The sequence below is a fragment of the Balearica regulorum genome, chromosome 10 (genome assembly GCF_011004875.1).
Source record: "Balearica regulorum gibbericeps isolate bBalReg1 chromosome 10, bBalReg1.pri, whole genome shotgun sequence".
In the NCBI taxonomy this organism is placed as follows: Eukaryota; Metazoa; Chordata; class Aves; order Gruiformes; family Gruidae; genus Balearica; species Balearica regulorum.
The window spans coordinates 6233776-6247351 of NC_046193.1; the positions used below are offsets into that span (position 1 = coordinate 6233776).

Sequence of the window (13576 nt, forward strand, 5' to 3'; positions counted from 1 at the left end):
CTCCCGCGGCCTCCCCGCCCGGAGCGGGGCTGCCCGGCTGGGGCTGGGTGCCCTCCGGGGCGCTTCTTGCCTCCCCTCCCCTCCCCTTCCCACCCCGGGCTGCAAAGCTGGGGGTGCCCACGGGGCATCTCCCTGCGCCGGAGAGTCCCACGCGTGTCGGGGTGCGTCGGGGCAAGGCTGGAGGGGAAAGGTCGTGTTTTCTGGGACGCCTCGGTCTGACTTTTCCCTTCCAGCTCCAGCAAGGAGTAAGGGTGACCTGCCGGCAGCTCAGAGGCTCGGGAGGTGGGAAGTGGGAATCAGGATTTCTGCTGGGAACAGCCCAAGGCAGGGGAAGGTTTGGGAGATGTGCCGTGGACAGAGGGAATTGTAGTGTACCAGTGGCTGTTTGCTTTCTGAGTTATTTTTGGAAATTGCTGTGAGGGATTTTTTCTTTTTTTTTTTTTTTTAACAGTCTGTGGGAAGGTGTATTTACACTGTGCTCCTCCAAGTGTTGATGCTTTTCATTGGCTGAGGAAGGCTGTAAAATCGGGGTTTTGGCAAATGCTAATCCAACCGGTTGGTTGTTCTTCTCTTCCTGCTGGCAGTACCGTAAACCCACGTAATCTGCATCTTTTTGTCTTGCCCTGCGAGATTTGGCTGCTGGCTTGTCGGAGCCCTTCCTCAGAAAGGGCTGACCCTCCCTGAGCGCTGAGGGGCCTGGCGTGTTGGTTTGGCACTTTCTGTAATGCCAGATGACAGCTGTGACACAAGTGCACCGAGGCTTTTGAACGTAGGCTCAGTCTTGGGTATGTTTGGGTGTTGTTCCCCCCCCGCCCCTTTCCAAGGAAAATTGTATTACATAGGCTGGAAGATAAGCCTGGCGCCTTCCCGGGCTCTCCTGCAGCCGCAGGGCACGGACGGGGAAGCAGAGACGGAGGCAGAAGCAGAGTGGTGTTGTACGCAGGTGTGCTAGCGGGACAGGGGAGCCTTGGCCTGGCACCCTGAGCTGCCTGGTGCCATAGAAAATTGGGTGTCACTGGGTGTAGAGTGGCCATGGCTCCTGCCCGGTGACTCAGAGGATTGCTCTTGTTTACAGCCATCGCTTTGCTTCTGCCTGCATTAGAGTAGGCAGCTGCCTGCTTCTTCTGTGCCCGACCCCGTCCCAGGGCGTGGAAATGGATGTCAGCAAGGCTGGTGGTTTCCAAACCTCGTGGTCTACGGGGACCTCAGTTCAGCTGTTGAAATGCAGTGATGGGCCACGCTTACCTCTGGCTGAACTGAAACCCCTTCGTTGTTCCTCGGGTCACTCGTGCGCCGCTTGCGTCGGTGTCCTTGATGGGCTGCGATGTGCTGGCTGTGCCAGGGGAGCTGCCGAAATGGATACAGCTCTTGCTCCGTGTTCTCAGCACCTCGTAGCCTGGCTCAGTGTGGCAGCTTCCGCGTGGCTCCCGTGGTGCTCGTGTGGGGAGGAGAAAAATACATTAATGTTGAAGAAATTCAAAGGCTCTAAGGTTTTTACGTCTTTAAAAACATTAATTCTGAATTAAAGATTTTATGTTGCTAAGTGTCGAAGCGAAACTAGTTAACGTGGGGCAAAACCATACTAAGCCAAGAACGACGTGGAGCGATCCCGTGTAGAGTCAATTGATTTTGTAGCGCTCTGCAGAGAGCTGAAGATGGGACTGAATAAATACCGGTTGTGGGACTCCAGGTGCTCATCCAATATGTTGTGGAGCAGTTTGCAAAGTTTCCAGTAAGTTTGCTTAATGTGGCCTTACTCAGTTGCGAGGCACTCCCATAATTACGGCTGCAATTAAAAGCAGGAACAGCCATTTACATGAGGTCCTGGTCCTCTGAAATCAGCGCATCATCTGATGAGAGCATTCGTGTAGGGATAGTTATGCAGGACGAGGGCCCAAAGCTGAGAGCGTTTCGGGGAGGATTTTGTCTGAGAACTTTTTGGAGGTCATTTGAAGGAAGGACATTTTGTGATGAAAAGCTACTACATTATAAATATAACCCTTACCAGTAGTAGGATGTTGTCAGTGCTTTTAGCACTTCATGTTTTCTTAGGTATTGTCCATCTAGTTTAAAAAAAAAAAATCATCTTGGTTATACCAGTATTTTTCTCAATTTGATTGCGTCAGTGTTCCTTCTGCTCTTATGAGTAAGAGATTTGGGAAATCCAACTTGTGGATGATACGTAATTGCTGACGAAGCACTACAGATGCGTACTAAATTGCTCACTGAAGTTGCATGGTTTCCTTGGGGCTTAAACTGTGCACAGAATGTCCACAGATTTTTCTTTGAGATTAATGTAAACATTAGACTTGAAATGCTGGAAAACATCGTACATTTGGGGAGCGTTTCAGGTTTCTTCCGAAGGAAATGACCTGGTGTAGTATGGTATTGCTCTGTATGGTTGGTTTTGGGGGGGGGTTTGGTTGTGGTTTTGTTTTTTCTTTTTCTTTAATTCATTGAATTTGCTGAATTTGCTGTAAGCTTGTGTCCCCACACCCTGGCTGGGGCAGGTTCTTGGGAAGGGTCACCAGGCGAATATAGTAAAAAGGGTAAAAATTCTCAAAATACAACTGAGGAAGCACCAGCCATGGGTCTGAGAAGTGCTGGGTTCCTTGGGTATGCTCTGTTTTTCCCCAGAAGCTTTTCTTCCCATTTTCAGTCAAATAATTAGTCTGTTAACCTTGTGTCACAGACCTAGCACTTGCCTTGTGGTCTCGGAGAGTGTAAGAGGTTCAGTAATTAAATTGTATAAGGGAGTAAAAGAGAATAATGAACTCCAAACTCACTAGTCTGTCTAGCTGGGCTCTCCAACAGCTAAAATTGATTCCTGGTTTTACTCAATTTTGATCAGGCACCCGAAGTGAGGATGTGGGAAAGAGTCCCATGCTGCTTCACACAGATTGTTATTTTCAGAGGTGGTGGATTTATTTCAGGTGTGATTTGCTTGTGCAGAGGGGAGCACTGGCTTGGCTGACTCCAACACGATACCATGTGGGGCCAGATTGGCTAATAACCAGGCTTGTTCTTGGGTGCCTGCCAGAACCTGGCCCTAAATATTGTAATCACACGCTAATTATGAATGCAAATCTCCAGAGGTACTTAACGTATATCCAGGTGAAGCACTGACTCTAGCTGTCGGGTGGTGCTGTGTGCAATGCGGCTGTTTTAAGTGAAATCACTGTAGTGTGGCAGGGCTGTGAATTTGTGTCCATGCAAAGAGGAGCGATATTTGTGGTTTTGCATGAAATGTGTTTAAATTTACCCATGCAGTACAGTTTGTAAGTGCCTTTGAGATTGCGTTTTGATTATGTTAAACAAACTCATCTCTCGCTTGAGAAGCTGGTGAATGGGGGGGATGACTTTTCTGGATGTAACATTTAAGGATCTGAAGCAACGCACAGGAATTAATCCTGAAGACTTTAAGCGTGTAGCTGCCATGCTAGGTCCTGAATGCAAATGATGAGTCTCCTAATTGCAACTGACTTTATCCATGTGATGGATAAAAGGGATGTTTTGTCATGTTTTATTAATAAAATGGGATGGATTTGTCATGAGTGCCCTTGTGGAAATAATGTGCCTGTTACAGCTTTAAATTTGTATGTGTCGGTATAATTTCAGCACAACTGGTTACTTAGATATCTGAAATGACTGTGTGGCATTTGTTTCCAGATGATTCAGTACATTACTATCTTGTTTACAGGCCGTGCACAAGCAGAAAAGGGTAGCAAAGGGTAAATCAGAATGGGGTTTAAGTTCTTATCTCCCTTTTTCACTCTAAAGTTGTTCCACCTAACTTGTTCCTGAATAATTCTTCTTCCAAATATAATTTTTTTTACTCTTTCTGCATAGTGTCAAGTCTTTGTGTCATGGTCTAGGAGCTGGCTTCATGCGTGTTGTGCCTTGGCACCGGGAATCTCCAGGCTGCCGGGAGAGCTGCGTGGTCCAGGCTCCCTGACAGCTGTTCTCTTCTAAACTAGAGTTACAACATGCCCCTGCCAGCCACAAATCTGTTGTGGGGTTGGTAGTGATACCTCAAAGTGACTTAGACGTGCTATTTCTGCTTTGCTCGGAAAAGCCACTTGTGGTGTTGCATCTTTTGAAATGGATTCACACGTGAATGGTTTCTCTATCTGCAGACAGCAATGTATTTTGTTAGCTGGGTTAGTGAAACTGCAGAGGTTTGATTTGGTTCTGCGTATGTTTTAGGTGCATAAATGGGAAGGTTTCCTTAAGCAGCAAGAAATCCTCATGACTCGATTATATACATTTTGCCAGTGAGTAGTTTAAATCAAATGATGCAAGGGACAAAATATTTGTGGTCATTTATTTATAGTTAAAAGCTTCCATATGATATTACATGCCCCTTTTGACATAAACTAATCAAGGAGCACAACAAACACGAGTTATTTTAATGCATCTGAACCTGCTTCTGACCAATTATCACTGCCACAACGATATTTGGGTTTAGGGCTGGCTTTTTCTTCCTTTTAAGTTTTCTTTTATGATCATATATCTCTAGAAATCTAATTGTTGTTGGTTAATAACGAGCAACATTTGTTGTTCATGGGAACCCTGTGCATATTCTTAAGCATGGAGCTCAGCCACATTCACCTTCTGCATTAAAGGAGGGGAAAAAATAGAAGAGCTTTGTAGTTTTTCTACTACCAATGTGACACTGGCTTCCCCAAAACAATGAGGAGATTTGAGGGGTTCATGACCTCTTGCAATTAAAAAATTTCAGATGGCTTGTGAGAGGCAGACTGATGGGGTGAAGGAGGAGGGGGGAAAAAAGCAGCAGGACAGCCCTTGCCATGGAGGAAACAAGCACTCCTGTTACAGCTGAAGTCATGACTCATTTTTGGTAGGAGATCAATCTAGCTGCCTTTTTTTGTTTTGTTTTTTTCTTCCCTGAGAAATGCTTTGTTTGGGGATTAGAATACGGGAGCTTAAAATTCAGGCGGTTCTGGAAGAGATGTCTCCTGTGGATTTATGTCTTGGGGTTGCAGTTGCTTTTTCTTCCCCAGGTTGGGTCAGTTCCAAGGACTTGGGCTCATCTGGTGTCAATCTCGTGTCTGAGGGGACAGGTGGAAGCGTTTTGTGTAGTGGGAGCACTGGCAGGGCAGCTCTTCTCTCTTGGTAGCTGGTTTACACTAAAATGTAGGAAACTAATGTTTTTGAGACATTGTCCTGGGTCAAATAAAGTTCAAATCAGTCAATGACTTCAGATGTCCTTGGTCATGAGGAGACCCAAGGAGGACACGGACCAACCCACCGTGCTGCAGCCAGCAAACCTGGGCAGCTGGTGTTTCACTGGAGGTGGCGAGTGTATGAGGGCTGGTGTGCTTATTTGCTTTTGATTCTGTTTGTTTGTTTTCTGGTTTTATATCCCCTTTATGTTTTGCTTTCAATTTATATTTATTTTTAAGTGTTTGAATGTGTATTTACACATTCTGGTTCCAAAGGCTCTCACGTGCTGTATGTGATGGAGTACAGCCTTCTGTACACCTGAATCATTTTTTTATAATTTATTTTCTCTAGGGAGACTTGTGCTGAAACAAAGTTATTTTAAAGAATATAAAGAGAATTCAAGAGTTTTGTATTTTAAAAAATATATAGAAGGTTTCTTTGCTAATATCATGCTGGCAACTCTCACTTGGTAAATGTTTCCCCTTTACAAGAGCTTTTTCTTGTAGCATTTGTGGTGTTGACCCTGTCTGCACTCCATAAATTAGATTATTTTGGCTGTTGTAATTTTATTATCCTTATTAAGCTGCCTCATCTACATATTGATCCTGTTAGTCTCAGGAAGCTGATAAGCCATCTAGCTGTACTTGCAAAATACACAGAAAATGACAAATCTGCCCTGGAGGCTACGAAGACTGAGATTCACCAGTGATTTGGATCTCTGTATGTCTGGCCTGTATTTTTTTTTCCCCTTCAATGGTAGGTTTTAGACTGCGTAACAGCATTGCAGTTTGCCAAATTAAGATTAATTTTGCTTTTATTAGAAATTCTGTCATCAATAGCTTCTGAGAAGCTTTGCTCTAGTTTGCTTGTATTTTTATTCGGATTAGCACACTCCTTTTTCTTAAAGCTTAAGAATATTTCCAAAGGCAGCTGGCATCACATATGCTGTGAGGTTTTTTCTTCCTTGTGTCAGTTGTCAGTTTTCCATGCTGGCTTTCCAGAGGGATTATTCTTTACTTTCAAAAACCTGCTTTTCTGTCTCTGTTACCTACGCGACACGCGTGAAACAAAGTATAACTGTAGGTGCATGTAGAGGACTTAAGGCCCAATCACAGCCCCATTAACTCGTTTGCTCTTGCTTCCGTTGCCATTGGCTTTTTCCTTAATGACCTACTTATCCCATACAGTAATATATGCTGGAGTACTACACTGTCTTGGACCTTTAACTCTTACCCTCTCATTTTTTTGTTTGTTCTAGCCGTCAGCCAAGTCTTAGTCCCTGTTACAATGTGAGGTTGTATCATCTCTGCCTCTCCTGTGCCGAGTCCATTTTGGGTCCTTCTGTTGATTTACATGTTGTATGTCACTGAAATGTTTGAAGACCCTTGTTCTCCGTGACTTCTCTGCACAGTCGCTGCTGCTTCTAACATCTCGTTTTTTCTCTCGAGATACTCTTCCCCCCTCCCCATCCCACATTTCCTCCTCTTCCCACAGTTTGACCTTGTCTTGCTCTTGTCTCCCTGTGCCCTATTTCAGGAATTCACATGGCTTCAACTTCTATTATGTGCTGATGACTCAGAGACGCACTCGACACCCCTGACGGTTGGTCACCCAGTCCAGCGGCTGTCTTTCTCCTCCCCTTTTTCTCTTTGATTTCTCCATCAGGAGTCATTCAGTATTTCAAGCCCCAGACCCCGGATGGTGCTTCCTATGTTCTCTTTATCTCTTGTCTTTTAAAACGCTGCCACCTGATAGGTAGCTTCATCCCGAAGCCTTCATGATTTTTTTTAAATTAATTTGTTTTACTTCATGCATTTGGATCACATGCAAATCCTATGTAGTCTTTAATGTCAATATTTTTCTCCTTTTCTAGCTCATCAGACAACTGTCCTAATGCACGTAATAAGGTTTTAAAGATACTTTTCTTTAAAGTGGCTGTCCTGAGAAACTCTACGGCTGAAGTCAGTTGATAGTGCTGGGTTTTAAAGATAGCATTAAATATTTCAGTTCCACTCTGAGAAGGCAGCTGCCCTTGTTTTGCTGTTTTTTATATTTAGCAGCCCAGATCTAGCTGTTGTAAACAAGGAGGATTCATGGCATCCTAGCTGAATGAAAGGACAAAGGATACATGTACATCATAAATGTTAAAATATCTAATATAAAACTAGCTGTTAGTGAGCATAATTCATAAGCCTTTCAGCCTAGAGAAGGATTGCCTGTTTTATTTAAAATTACTAATCCTTTCCTTGTGCTCCTTTAACCATACTCTTAGTTGTAACAGCAAACCCAAATTCAGAATTGGGAAGATTTTTCTAATGTGCTTATGTGACTGGAAAGGAATAGAGAGCTTTAAAGTGATAGAAACACTTTCAGACTGCTTAGTAGAGATTGGTTTCATGTAGGTTCAAGAGGCACAAACATCCGAGTGGATGCAAATATGTTTTTCTTTTTCCTTCTCTTTCAAATATGATAAACTTATCAATCCTTGATTTTCCTGGGTTGTATCAGGGATTCCAGGTAGCTGATCCAGCAGTGGACTCACTGCTGTATCTCCTTCCAAGGAAGAGGAGAGTGTATCAGGGTACGCCCACCGGCTGTCCAGAGGTTGTGCAAGGCTGTACGTGCTGTTGCTGTAGTAACAACATCAGATACTACCAGAACAATGTGTAGGAACGATTGTCCTCAGTAGACTTGCCATCTTGGAAACTCAGTATTTGCAATTTGTGCAAATGCCAAGTATTTTAATGTCCTCTTTCTGTGCTTCTCGGAAGCATGTGCCTCCCCCCTCATGTAAATAGTTTGAAATCCCTGGTATACAGTAAGCTACAAAGGGTTTTTTAACACTGGGTTGCGCTCAGAAAACATGAATAATGGATGCCATCTTTCCTTTATGTTGCTTCATAACAGGAGGATTTAAAATGTTGCTTAATGTTGTGAGGATGGAAATAGTTTAAGCAATACCTGGAAGCACCACTTGAGGATCAGTCCTGTTTTTCAAGGAAATAATTTCAATGTTCTCTCAGAGGTTAAGGTGGGAGGTGGCTGCTTGGACCGGAGGTGTAATGAATTAGTAATTTATCCTTCAGATGTAAAGAATACAGTTAATGCAGACCAGCCTAAATCTATGCCTCATGTTAGACTTAACACGGGAAACTTCTTTGCATGAGAACAATGGCATCTCATTGATAGGGTTTATCTCCAGACGTTTGGCTTCTCCTATGTTTAAAATAGAGCAATTATTTCTTCTGAAATGCGATAAACATCTAAACTAACATGTTTATATATTTAGAAATAATAAAAATACTCTGAATGGCCACGTTTTCAAGAATGGTTCACATAAAGATAATGAAAGAACAGAGTGACAGTGTAGCAAGGTGCATTTATTTTTTTTCTTTTTTTAGTTAATAATATTGTGTATGTGAATCTCAGTGTATGCTCTGGGATTCTCATGCAATCCATGTGTTGGTGAGATGATGTTCTGCTGATAACCTGTATCTCCCCAAGTAGTCTTAGATTGCCTGATAGGTTTTATTTGCATACAATGTGTGGGTTCTGTAGAAAGCTACTCAAGACTTTATTGGTACAATTCTTACAATAAAACCCCTTGTATAGTTAGCATTTGTTTCCTGATCATTAGGTCGTCATGGTTTTGAAAACACATAACCATGCTGGAATCAAGCCACACATAAACGCTGCTGTAAGGGATACATCATTGTTTCACATGCATGATGAATAACTGTCATGATGTTTCAGTAGGTGATGAAGAAAATATAATGAATGCAAATCAGCGTGGGAATTATCCCTCTCTCCAGCCAAAGAAGTGTGGTGTGAGGCTCTTGAGTGCCGGAACCCTGTCAGATCTTCCCTTGTATCAGACGTGTCGATGATTGTTAGACTGGATGGGAACTTGTTTTCTCACTGATTTACTTTATACCAACATCATCTGTTTGGATGAGTTATTTTCCCTATCTATGCTAAGGAATATTATTTTGTTTCAGCTTAAGGAATCTCTCTAGTATCTGTATTTATACAGCTTTGTCTGTGGAGGATCTTGGATGTTGTTTAAATCTATTCCCCAGTCAGGGCTGAAGAGATCTCTTGTTCTCAGTTCATTGTCATATAAAGCATGGTTACGTATGGTGGTTTGTTTTTTTTTTTTAAAGTCTCTTTGGTAGATTGATCTGTAGCCAGTAAGTCTAATAGTAAAATGAACTCTTATAAAATAACCTCTAAAGGTGTGTATTGTTGAGGGCAGATTCTTTTTTAGTTCTGAATCCTTAATGGCTTTGCTTGTCTTTGAGGTAGCAGTATACTTCAAGACAACTGGAACTTTTTCCCCTTTAGGCAGTGATAGGAAATAGGATATGGAGTGGATGGTGCCAGTAATGAACTTATTTGTTGCTCAGAAGAAATGGAGTAAGTGCTAGGGCCATGTATCACAAGGCCTGGTCCTCATAATTTCAGTTGGTTTGGAGTCAAGTCCTAAATGGAGGCACGTGCGAAGATGGTATGGGGAACCTGCTGAACTTGTCATGTGGGATGCTTGAAATTTTGGGGGACTTAGTGTGGGCTATTTGTAATTTTTTGTTGGGTTGACTCCTGGGATATTAGACTGAGTGGGAAAACAAAGAGGATGATACTTTTGGTTGAGGAGAAAACCATAGGCAATCTTGAGACTGGAGATTGTCAGTTAAGAAGCTGACGTAACAAAAAGTCCTGAGAAACTAAACTGAGATGGTATGAATCAATGTATGTCATTTTGCTAATATAATATTACATCTCTCTTGCCCGGTTGCTCATTGTGCTTGCTAAGCTCTTCACGGGAGGGAACGTATTCTATTCTCTGTGGGAAGTTGTGTGAGAAGTTTTTTAACTCGTGAGGGATCACTTCTGCAGGATGGCTGTTCCCAAGGCATCATCTTTGTCATCACCCACTGGAGCGCAGGAATGGCCCAGGAGGAAGAGATCCACCTTTTTGGTTGCTGGTGCAGCTTCCTTTACCTCTAGGTTTCCTTGGCAATTGAGGAACAAAGTTGAGTTAGTACTTGCCTTACAAAGGTGACAGCATAGCTAGCAGACAGGCATTGTGTTTTAAACAGGTTGTTAAGGTCTCCTCTTCCACAGTGAGGAAAAACCTGCCAGGCTTGATCTGTATTTCAGGAATATGGGAATGACCTGGGGGAGGAAGCAGTCTGTCTCCTCCTGAAGTGCTAGTGTAATAAGGGATGTGATCGAACAGGCCAAGTATCCCATCTGCTCTACAGTAGTTTTGGTCATTATAGCGGAAACTCAGTGCAGTTGCAAGTTTGGATGTAATTCCCCAGAAGCTGCAGCTTTTCACCATGTAAGAGCACTGTAACAAATACTTGGTCAAAACAAAAATGTAGCCTATAAGGTGTACATGGAAAAGTTTCTCCTGTTCCACCTGAAATCCAGTTTTGAAATGTTGGAGTGTTGTTGCTTGTGAACAAAAAGGGTGAAGCATAGTTGTGTGTTTGGTCACCATCTCTTCTAATTGGCTCGCAGTGTTGTAACTGCCTCATATATTAGATAGCTGTTGCTGGCTGTCCTTCGGTGATGCTTCCAGCTGCATAGATTTTGGCCAATGAAGGACTGCCACGAGCCTGCTGAAGGTATATTTCACATATTATTTTTTCATTAAAAGAGAAAATGAGTTATAACTTCAATAGGAATTATCGTGTATACTTTATACAAATATTGTGATGCAATGTAGCAGGCTGCTAGTTAGCTGGTCAGATCTTTGCAAATTCTGTGCTCCTCTGTGCCTCCTTAAACTGCGGAAAGTAAGCAGGTAGTGTGCTATGTGGGTGAAATCTTTTTGCGTAGTTGTAAGCTGGGGGGGCATACAACCCTCTTCTTAAAGGGGGAATAGGGACTCTTAAGTCTGATCTCTCCTCCTCTCATCATTGCACTACGTAGGAAATATAGATACCTATTTTAAGATGGGATCATTTAAACTAATTCCTGCTTTTTACTTCTAGCTAGAACAGTAGCCTGCCAGTTGCAATAGAGAACACCTGGATATAGGTTTTTGCCAGCTATTTATTGCCAGTTATGTGTGTAGAGGTCAGACACTATTGATTTTCTCAAAGTGACAAGTAAATAGCTGATAATGCAGGGATAAAAAAAATCTGACATTGTGGAAAGAGAATTGGTTAAGAGAAATGGAAGTATTAGGTTAATGATGGAATATATTTTTTTGGTGTTTAATATCTAGAAAGAAATGGGGATATTTAGTTCTGAGTGTGGACTCCCCCCTTCCCCAATAATTTATGGGTTTTTTAATTTGGTTGAGAAAATAACTTAAGATTAGTAGATAGACTCTTCTTCCCTGTAGCTTTCTGTAACCTCTGACTCTACCTTGTGTGCTTAAAAGCCAAGAGTTGGTGTATTTTAATACTAGCATTCTGTGAAGCTTTGATATCTCCTGGCATAGTGTTTACAGTGTGACTTAGCTGTTAGTTTCTGAAATGTAAAAGTGAATTACTTAATTTTTCCAGGGGACTGCAAGCTCGGCCTGCTTAAACGAACTTGCATCTCGCAGCGACTGAAGCATCTGCTGCCCTGGCGCGGGGGCGGGGGGGGGCCCTGCAGACCGACGCTCCGGTGCCCGGTGCTGCCGGCCTGGCCGGGGCCGCGGGGAGCGGCGCGTTGTACCGCTGGCGGGTGCCCGTGCCTGCGGCCAGCCGCTGGGGGGCGCCTGCAGCCTGCGCGCCCGCGGATTGACCGCGGCCGGTACCATGGCGCCCCCTGGCGGGCGCGGGAGGGAACCGGCCCGAGGGCCCGTAGCCCGGGCGTGCTGCTGCCCAGGCAGAGCGGAGGAGTGTGTGTGGGGGCTTTCAGCGGTACCCGATGAAGTGCGTAGCGAAGGAGAACTGCCATATCGCTGTTTCTGTAGAAATCTCCAGTTTGTGTGGCATTTTGTAAATCACAGAATGCTTTGGGTTGGAAGGGACCTCAAAGCCCATCTAGTTCCAACCCCCCGCCATGGGCAGGGACACCCTCCACTAGCCCAGGTTGCCCAAAGCCCCATCCAACCTGGCCTTGAACACTGCCAGGGAGCCAGGGGCAGCCACAGCTTCTCTGGGCAACCTGTGCCAGTGCCTCACCACCCTCACAGGGAAGAATTTCTTCCCAATATCTAACCTAAATCTCCTCTCCTTCAGCTTGAGGCCATTCCCCCTTGTCCTGTCACTCCCTGCCCTTGTAAACAGCCCCTCTCCAGCTTTCCTGTAGCCCCTTCAGGTACTGGAAGGCTGCTCTAAGGTCTCCCCAGAGCCTTCTCTTCTCCAGGCTGAAATAAATACCAAGATAACATCACACGTGCTTTGTCGCAGGGCCTGGCACAGCGTGTGAGGGGGACTCCTTTGCAGCCATCCTGCTTATGTAAACTGCACGTTGCGACCTCTGGCTGCGTATCCTTTAGTCATTGTACAGATACCTCTTGAACCTTCTGCACTGTGGGTTTGTGAGCTGTACCTGCTTGGTATGGTGAGGGTGTGGGCACCTGGAGGACTGGAAAGTCTTCTTTGCTTATTCCAACTAGTGAGCTGGTGCTGCTGAGCGATGGTGGAACAACAGGAGGCAGAGATGTTGGATGTTTTATGGTCGTTTTATAGGCTGTCAGACTATAAAGCAGTATCTTTACTAGGGAAATGAGATACGTGAAAGTGACTGGCAGATATTGTGGAACCTGTGTTGTACGGTTACCGTATGATACAGCTTATTTACAGATACAAAGTAGGGCTTCTGTATGATCAAGCAGAAGCCTTGGTTCAACCTCCTCTTTTATATTTCCCTGTCTCAGAAATAACTACCACTTGCTATATGCATTAAAGCATAAGAGTTTCCTGGCTTCTAAGTCAGTTGTTTGAAGAGAATAAGTATAACTCGGTTACTTGGCTCAGGCATGTTCTGCTTCTGTGCAGCAGTTTGTTTGCCAGGACTGCCTTTCCCCTTGACGTTTTGCCTCTGTAGAGAGGTGCTTTTTCAGGTAAACTTTCAGCTCAGCATGGCCCTGAGAGCAAAAGCTTTGTGTAAAAGCCTTCCAAGGAGTAAAGTGGTTTCCCTGTAGCAAAGCTGAGTGCCCAACACTTCACTCTGCTTCTTTCTCAAGCCTTTGTATTAGGGTAGAGGTTAATGACAATGTGATCGTGCAGCCGGTGATTTCTGTCACTTATTGGGAATCTAATGAGTGAGGTTTATTTGTTCTTTTCCTAGGAATTGAATATAGTGCCTTTGAAAACCATGTCCTGAAATGAGACCTCAGGAGCAACACAGTATTTCTGTATTCACTTTCTCTGTGTCCTCAAATAACCCATTACTGCTTGGAGGTTAAAAACCAAACAAACCCTTAAACAAGTTTAAT

At 43.9% G+C, this 13576-nt stretch overlaps 1 protein-coding gene across 3 annotated transcripts in view; it reads left to right on the forward strand.

Annotated features, from left to right (window-relative positions):
* The window catches only part of LOC104637742 (6-phosphofructo-2-kinase/fructose-2,6-bisphosphatase 4), a 52700-nt gene that overhangs the window by 258 nt on the left and 38866 nt on the right, over positions 1-13576 (forward strand). The window lies entirely within an intron of this gene.